A 9,232-nucleotide genomic window follows, 5' to 3' on the forward strand; every position below is an offset into this window, starting at 1 on the left:
ATGCAAAAGGTCTCTTGTAAGGTATCATTACAAAGCTTATAATCTACCGAGTGTAATCATCCTATTTGTATAAATGTACTGCTCTTGTATCTGAAACTAGAAATATGAAATATAACTCTGAGGGCCTATTGTAATTATGTAAAGTGTGGGCCATTAATGGTGGTTTGGAATCTTGATGACTCCCATTAACTAGGACAATTGTCTGCAGATGGGTGTGTTTTACCTGTAAGTCTTCCTGTATAGTGTGTGCTGGCAAGTGGGTAATGAAGTCTTGCAGGGACATGTGATCATGTCACCTGAACTGGAATCCATCTTTAACCTGGTGTCTTTCCATTGAGAAGAAGGGGGTGGGAACTCAGAGAGGGACAAAAGGATTCCCGCTTTATGCAAAAGATATATAAAGGGGTGGAAGAGAACAAAGGGAGAAGAGCCATCATGAAGAATCCCCTAGCTATCACCAGAGCTGGAACAAAGCTGTACCAAGGGAAAGAATTGTGCCCAGGTCTGGAAGGTGTCCAGTCTGAGGAAAAAACTTACTGAAGCGTCTCTGAAAGTGAGATTATCTGTATTCAGTTTGATTAGACATAGATGTGCGCATTTTATTTTATTTTGCTTGGTGACTGTTACTACGTGGAACCACTTAAATCCTACTTTCTGTATTTAATAAAATCACTTTTTACTTATTAATTAACCCAGAGTGTGTATGAATACCTGGGGGAGCAAACAACGGTGCATATCTCCCTATCAGTGTTATAGAGGGTGAATAATTTACGAGTTTACCCTGCATAAGTTTATACAGTAATTCAGAACCTGGATCTGTGTTGGAGCAGATGGGAGTGTCTGGCTCAGCAAGACAGGGTGCTGGAGTCCTGAGCTGGCAGGGAAAACAGGAGCAGAGGTAGTCCTGGCACAACAGTTGGCAGATCCCAGGGGGGTTTCTGTGATCCAACCTGTCACACCGGTACTTTGGCATTTAGTTCCCTGTCCTCTCTTTGGGAATGATTTTTAGAGGCTTTTGGCAGTCTATGGAGAAAGGCATAATAGGCCTCTTCACTTGGAAAAGACCATGAGGAAGCAGGAGCACCAGCAGCCTTTGTGGTGCCCTAGGTGGCGGAAGGTCCCGCCCCTGAAATGGTGCCCCCGACAGAGGCGGTGGAAGGTCCTGCCCCCGAAATACCACCAACGACTGCGGCAGCCGAACATCCGGCCGCCGCAGTCGCCGCCCCCCAAATGTTAGCGCCCTAGACGACCGCCTAGGTTGCCTAATGGGTAGCGCCGGCCCTGTGAAGAAGGCGAGTAGTTTTTTCCCTTACTAAACTCACTAGTGCAGTTAGGCTGTAACTCAAACCTCAGGAAGCAAAGCAGGCAAATTATCAATTAAATGCAAAAGAACCCGTCCCAGTACCCTTAGTTTAATGCAACATTAAGGTTATATAGTTAAATGAACAAAATCCAGAAATGTAAAACCCTAGCTGACTTCTCAACCTTAACTTTGATCATCTGCAGGCATGCTTGGCAACACTCTGACACCACACTATTTCACATTTTTACCTGCACCCTTTGGATACCTGTGTATAAGAACTTGTGTTCTCATAATTAAAGACTGTACTGTATCATGTATGCACAAATGGGAAGTTAAGATTTTTGTTTGTTTTATTTTTTAAGCAAAGGCCAACTGATATCTAACAATGTCATTACTAAGCTGCATACAAATTCACCATTCAGGGACCATAGACTGGGTCAGAGCCCAGTGTCCTGTCCCTGACAGTGGCCAGCAAAACAGGAAGATGCAAGAAGCCCCTTTGTGGACAATTATGGCCTAGCTTTTGTAATCAAAGATCATATTGTGGGAACTGCCAACCCTACCCAGCTGTAGAACCACCTCTGATGCCCTTCTCTGGACCATTTCCAACTCAGTGTTATCTATTTAAAAGTTGAGGTGAACAAAAACAGAACAGGACTCAAAAATGGAGAGCCCTTCTTCTTTGATGCTATGCAAGTATGTCCTGTTTTGTTATTCATTGTTGTCTTTCCTGAGCTTCTCATCAGGATACTTAGGCCCTAAAAGCTCCTGCATGTGGCCAAATCACCCTGTAGAGGCCACCAGCAGCCTCTCCCCCAGGCCCTCACAACCTGGGGTGAGAGCAACATCAGCCTCTCTGACATATTCATTAAAACCAGAGACAGCAGAATTTGCTACCACTAGTCCCTCCCTGTGGCCTATGACAGCCATCTCCACCAGTCCAGGCTCTCCTGAGTGTCAGAGACTGCCGCTGCAACCATCACTGACCTTTTTGCCTGGAATGTGCCACTGGAGAAGGCCATGAGGCACAGCCACCTGGACCACTGCATCCAGTTTCACACACACCCTCATTTCATAAGGATATGCACACTACACTGGCCAAAGATATAGGTGGTCTTGGCTCTGAACAGCTAGGGTATAGAGTCTGGGGAAAAGTAGGCTACTGAAATGCTGCCTGCTGTATAGAATACTTTGTACTTACACAACACCTTTCGTAGAATCATAGAATATCAGGGTTGGAAGGGACCTCAGGAGGTATCTAGTCCAACCCCTGCTCAAAGCAGGACCAAACCCCAACTAAATCTTTCCAGCCAGGGCTTTGTCAAGCCTGACCTTAAAAACCTCTAAGGAAGGAGATTCTACCACCTCCCTAGGTAACCCATTCCAGTGCTTCACCACCCTCCTAGTGAAAAAGTTTTTCCTAATATCCAACCTAAACCTCCCCCACTGCAACTTGAGACCATTACTCCTTGTTCTGTCATCTGCTACCACTGAGAACAGTCTAGATCTGTCCTCTTGGGAACCCCCTTTCAGGTAGTTGAAAGCAGCTATCAAATCCCCCCTCATTCTTCTCTTCTGCATACTAAATAATCCCAGTTCCCTCAGCCTCTCCTCATAAGTCATGTGCTCCAGCCTCCTAATCATTTTTGTTACCCTCCGCTGGACTCTTTCCAATTTTTCCACATCCTTCTTGTAGTGTGGACACAGTACTCCAGATGAGGCCTCACCAATGTTGAATAGAGGGGAACGATCACGTCCCTCAATCTGCTGGCAATGCCCCTACTTATACAGCCCAAAATGCTGTTAGCCTTCTTGGCAACAGGGGCACACTGTCGACTCATATCCAGCTTCTCGTCAACTCACAGGGCTTTCCAAGGAAAGTCTAAGTCATTTTAGAGAGGGGGAAACCGGAAAGGTGAAGTAACCCATCCAAAGGAACAGTGAGCCAATGGCAGAGCTTGGAAAGGACTCCCAGCCCATCTTTCAATCAACAAGACCATGCTGCCTCTCCCAGAAGAGACCACAATGACTTGGGTGATGTTCTATTTGAGCCAAATGGTATAAGGAGAATGTGGACAATCATGGAAATAAACAATAATCCTTGAAATTTAATTGTGATAAATCTAGGTGCTTTGCCGCTGCTCTCCACCCACCCAACCCCCGGGTAACTGTCATTTCTAATTCACAGTTCCCCAAGGTTCTGGCAGACTCCACATTCCTGTGATTCATTCTCAATCTCTCTCTCTCTCTCACACACACACACACACACAGAAAATTGTTTGGACAGCATGATGCTTTCCAAGTGTAAATGGGCTGTAATTTATTAGGGGTCATGGCAGATTCTCCATCATTTTTACATCATGATTAGATATTTTTCGAGAAGCTCTACTGTAAGAATTATTTTGGGCAGGTCTCGGCCTGTGTCATACAGTGGTCAGAGTAGATGATCACAACAGTCCGTTCTGGTCTGGAAATGTAAGAATCTATCATGACAATGATGCTCCCCTGAATGTACAGGGTTAGGCTGATGGGCAGATTTGGGGTCATAAGATGTTACCAGGAACGGTGTTTGCCTTTGCCTTGTCACTAAACAGGGACCATTCAAATGGTGTATCCGACACAGTCAGTTTTCTGTGACTATGCACAGGGGCTGGGAAGAGTTGCCCTGGAGCTTGGCCAACCGTGCTCTCTGTTCCAAGGGAAAGGTTGTGTACCTACCTGCCATAAAGAAGCAGGACCCATGGCACAAAGAAAAGTATAGCAGCAGGAATGAATTATATTACCAACCACCTGACCTGTGAAATGCTCAGGGAGATAAGAGGCTACAAAAACAGAAAACCCAATAACAATGGAAGGTTTCAACTATCCCCATATTGACTGGGAACATGTCACCTCAGGATGGGATGCAGAGATAAAATGTCTAGACACCATTAACAACTGCTTCTTTGATCAGCTAGTCCTGGAGCCCAGGGGAGGGACAATTCTTGATTCAGGCCTAAGCAGAGGACAGAATCTGGTCCAAGAAGTGACTATAGCTGAACTGCTTAGTAATAGTGACTGTAATCTAATTAAATGAAAAATCCATGTACAGGAGAAAATACCAAAGAAGCCCACCACAGTAGCATTTAATTTCAGAAAGAACTGCACAAAAATGAGGCGGGCAGATAAATGGAAAATAAAAGGAATAGTCACAAAAGTGAAATACTTGCAAGCGGCATGGAAACTATTTAAAAATACCATAACAGAGGCTCAAAGTAAAAGTATACCCCAAATAAAAATTTTTTTTAAAAAAAGGACAAGGACCAAAAAATGCCACTATGGTTAAACAGTGGAGAAAAAGTGGTTAGAGGCAAAAAGGCATCCTTTAAAAATTGGAAGTCAAATCCTACTCAGGAAAATAGAAAGGAGCATAAACTCCATCAAGTCAAGTATAAAAGTATAATCAGATAGGCCAAATAAATTTTTCAAGAGCAATTAGCAAAAGACATGCAAATTAACAGCAACATTTTTTTAAGATCAAAAGCAGGAAGCTTTCCAATCAATCAGTGGACGAGATGGAGGTGCTAAAGGAGCACTCAAGGAAGACCAGGATCCTATCAGCTTGTGAGATCCCTCAGGCACCAGGTTCCTCTCTGGAGGGACAAAGCCTCTGTATGTGTTGTGGCAGAGCTCTGACCTTGCTCCCGTGGGTCCTGCGCTTCTAGGCGGTTTATGATAGCCTCAGTGGCTCACTGTGACCCTCCACGTAGCCCTTCTCTCTCTAGGGCCAGGGTTACAGTCTACTGAGCCCTTTTCATCATAGGCCTGCAAGGAGGTTGGTGAGAGAACTCCCACCGTCTCTGTTCAGCCTCCTGTCCTCACAGGGACCTGACTTCCCCTTCCAGGAGATGTTCCTGTAGAGGTGGGTTGGGGGGAACCCGGGCCTGCCCTCTACTCCGGGTTCCAGCCCAGGGACCCTAATGGTAACAGTTGTTGGCAGCCAACCTTTCACTGCCAGAGTTGCTACATTTCCCTGGGCCACTTTCCCACAGCTCTCCTGCTTCTCCCTTCTTCACCCTTACCTTAGGGCTCCTTTAACGATGGTTTTAGGGTGTCTTCAGTAACCAGCCCTTCAGCTGCACTTCCTCTCCTCTGGCTCCCTGACTCCCCTGCCTGACTGGAGTGAGCCCTTTTTATAGTATCAGCAGGGCCTTAATTAGAGTCAGGTGGTCACATTAACTGAATGGCCTCACCTGACTCTTTACAGGTTAATTGGAGTCAGGTGTTCTCATTAACCTGGAGCAGCCCCTGCTCTGGTCAGTCAGGGAACAGAAAACTGTTAATCCAGTGGCCAGTATATCTGCCTTCTGCTAGTCTGCTGTACCCAACTGGCCTGGGTCTATCACAGTGTACAGGGAGCATGACAGTGCCAGAGGAGCCAATGGGTTGGCCCCATTTTCCACCAGGCTCCAGGCAAGAAGTGGAAGTGTTACACCTGACGACTTCTCAAGCCTGTTTCCAAAATATACACTGCATAGTTCCAGTCGCAGGGAGAGAGGAAGGGAGCTCAGTTTGCTCCTCTCCTGAGGCAGGTCCTGAAGAATAGATGCCAGGTTCACACTTGCAGAGTCTGCATTTACAAGGGACATTTCCAAGGCTTTGGCAAAATGGATTAACCCTGCAGCTCAGGAAAGGAAAGAGATCATTTCTATCCTAGCCACACAGAGAGAAGCTCCCACTACCTACTCTGATCTCACACCCCTGACTATACACAGCTCTGAACTCATAACCTGGGAACACATTACCAGAGTTTTGCCTCTGTCCTCTTCTCTCTCTGAGCAGGTGTCCTGTTATTTAATGTGTGCAATGCCTACAAATATTGTTTACCAATTAAACCTAGTATCTCCACCCTACAATGAATATCTTTTGAATGCAACAGGGAACTATGCCAACAGTTAAAGGAAATCACAAAGCTGAGCAGTTTCTATTTGGAAGGCTGCTCCCCCGCCCCCTCCCCCTCCCACCCATCCCCCCAGCCCGACTGAAGAGCGTTGAGCTAATTTTCCCAATCTGTTCTAGTCATGTCCAAGCACTAATCCACTACTTTCTATCAAACACAAGTAAAGAGCATATGATGGTCTTTTTTTTTAAGTCTTTTTTAAGTCAAGTCTTTATCTATTCCTGGCTTCAGTACTGTATACAGGCAGTCCTTGGATTTATGGCACAAATGGTTCCTGAAAATTGCGTGGTAAACCGAAACATTGTAACTCGGAACTGTAATCCACTCCAATGAGGGACCAAGCATTGTAAAGTTGAAACTAAGGGCAGGTCTACACTATGGGGGAAAATCGATATAAGATATGCAACTTCAGCTACGTGAATAACGTAGCTGAAGTCGAAGTATCTTGTATCGAATTACTTACCGTCCTCACGGCGCGGGATTGACGTCCGCGGCTCCCCATGTCGACTCCGCTACCGCCGTTTGCGTTGGTGGAGTTACGGAGTCGACATGAGCGCGTTCGGGGATCGATATATCACGTCTAGATGAGACGCAATATATCGATCCCTGAGAAATCGATTGCTACCCGCCAATACGGTGGGTAGTGAAGACGTACCCTAATTGTCATAAGTCGAATCAGGGTATCAATTCAGAAGCACTGTGCCATTCATTGTAAGTCGAACCTCACACCCCTCCAGTTCATGCTGAATGCTGTCGCTCAATACCCTGTGTTGCTTATGACACAAAAATGAGGCCCAAAAGGATTTTTGAAGTGTTCTTAACTGCTTTCTTTTAACATTAGAAATCCAGCTCTTGTCTATCTTGGAAAGCTTGATGGGCCACTGGAGAGCTGCTGGTTAATGACATGACAGTCCTTAGGAAAAGAAACATGATTAATTGAGATGGGAAGGAATTTTTAATCTGTCTTTTTCAAAACTTGTTTTCCATTTGTATACATATTTAACTCAAATGCCTGTACACACTTAGGAGAAAATACATCTGTTAAAATTCAACATCACTACTTCTCGTAAAGGCTGAGAGAGTTTGCTGGCCACGTCTCTGAGACTCCCAGCAAGTCCTCCCACAAACCCAGAAGACTCAACATGACTCAACATGCCATTCTTGATACTGCTAAGGTAAAAACAAGGAGACAAACAAAACAAAACAAAAAACTTTCACAAACCAGCACTGCCACAAGTTTTTACTGACCTTTATCCACCATAAAAAAGGGCATAAACACAATTTTAACTCTTCTTTTGCAGGACCTCATTATAATTGTTAATCCACCACTGAAAGATATGCCATTAGTTTTTCAAACACAGAAACATGTAATAATCAGAAATCCAAGCAGCAACCTTCTGCCCCCCACTCTTCATAGGAAAATGCACCCCCAAGAGGCAGAACCCCTTCTTTGTACATCACTGTCCTCCCGGTCCATCTTTCCCTCTGTGACCTTTTGTTGGCCTGGCCTATCCCAGAAACATCGCCCAATACTAAGAAGGACTCAGCGCTGGCTCATTTCCATTTGCTTAGCTTGGAGAGTAGACCTGGCCAAATGAAATACAGCACCATTTCAGCAAGCTATGGTAGGGATTTGCTCCCAGCAGACTTTCACCATGGTTTTCCACAGTGGTGCTGAACATAGACTGTCCAGGGCTGCACTTGCAACTAAAATGTGTGCAGCTGAACTGAGGCCCAACAAAGCTCCCCTTGAAATCAATGGAAAGGCTCCCATTGACTGGAATGGAAGCTGGGTCAGACTGCTGGTGCTAAACCCACTGCTGAGACCTGCTGTGCAGAAGCAGGCGACTGAGTCTTCATCTCAGTTTGGACTGTAAGCAACTTGGGGCAAGGCCTGTGTCTTTACATTTGCCTCTAGACCACCATGCAAGCCTTCAGTGTTATATAAGTGCTGACTCTTCATTCTGTGTGAACCCAATTGTATACGAGACAATTGCAGGCTCAGAGGCTGTTACAGAAAAACATTCACCAGAAAGCAAAGAGCACTAATAAACAGCATTGCTTAAGGCAGCCAGCAGAGGGACATAAGGGGGTTAACATTGCTGGTACCAAAAGATTAGAAGGAAGTTGTCAACCATTTGAAACTCTCCTAGAATTAAAGCTTTAGGTAGTTAACCTTACAGCATCCCTGCAGGACTCCACTGCACTGATACCATTGTTCAGTTGCTGCAGATGAAAAGAGACTATTCAATCAAATCAAGAAGATTCCTTGCATGCCTCTGCACCAGTAGCTCTAACTTGCTCCAGTTGCATTTCAAGAAATCCTTATTCTAGAGTTTTGTTTTAAAGCAAGACCCTGTGGGTTTTAGCAAATCAATCACGAACCTGTCAATAGCTCTGAAGCTCATTCAAGGGGGCTCCTTGGGTTTCTGCAATAAGCAACTCCAACTTTTGTCAGCCCACGTCCAGCACTGAGCAAGCTTCTGGCTGCACCACAACTCAGGAGGAGCTAATGTGACAACAGCACAGGAGACTGACAAGATGAGGCATGATTATCAAATCAGGAAGCCCTGCCTTTCAGTTAAGCAGGAATGGCAGATATCACACCCACTTACATGAGGCACTGACTCACAGCTATGCAATACACCAGCTAAATGACCCCTGTGATTTCGCAGTGAAGTCATTTGAACTAGGTGGACCTCAAGTATTCTGTTTCATGACAATTCATGCAGGTAAACAAAGACTGACTTGGTAATGCACGGCAAGTAACACTGAGCCTTAACATTCATTTACATGCTATGCTCTTGGGACTCTGTCCTTTAGCTCCCAGCATCCTACACGTTAATTATATTCCTTGGACTTCCTTATGGCATCTCAACTGCTCTTATGGAAACAATGCTAGGCTTCTGAGCTGAGGCTTCAGAATATTTGAGTTGTTTCTTCATTGGCAACTGAAAGCCAATGAGACTTAGGCTATGTCTACACTATGG

The 9,232-nt window shown here is 45.2% G+C and overlaps 1 protein-coding gene across 5 annotated transcripts in view; it reads right to left on the reverse strand.

Moving 5' to 3' along the window:
* The window catches only part of LUZP1 (leucine zipper protein 1), a 51,953-nt gene extending 43,280 nt beyond the window's left edge, over positions 1 to 8,673 (reverse strand). For 3 of the 5 annotated variants that reach the window (XM_039511565.1, XM_039511567.1, XM_039511570.1), the window contains exon 1: positions 8,628 to 8,650. The gene's annotated coding sequence lies outside the window, so the exon portion shown is untranslated. Of the gene's footprint in view, positions 1 to 8,627 lie in introns of all 5 variants that reach the window. The other 2 variants (XM_039511569.1, XM_039511568.1) reach the window with 1 other exon arrangement.
* Positions 8,674 to 9,232: the final 559 nt, after the last annotated feature.

Source organism: Mauremys reevesii, linkage group 23, assembly GCF_016161935.1.
Source record: "Mauremys reevesii isolate NIE-2019 linkage group 23, ASM1616193v1, whole genome shotgun sequence".
NCBI lineage: Eukaryota > Metazoa > Chordata > Testudines > Geoemydidae > Mauremys > Mauremys reevesii.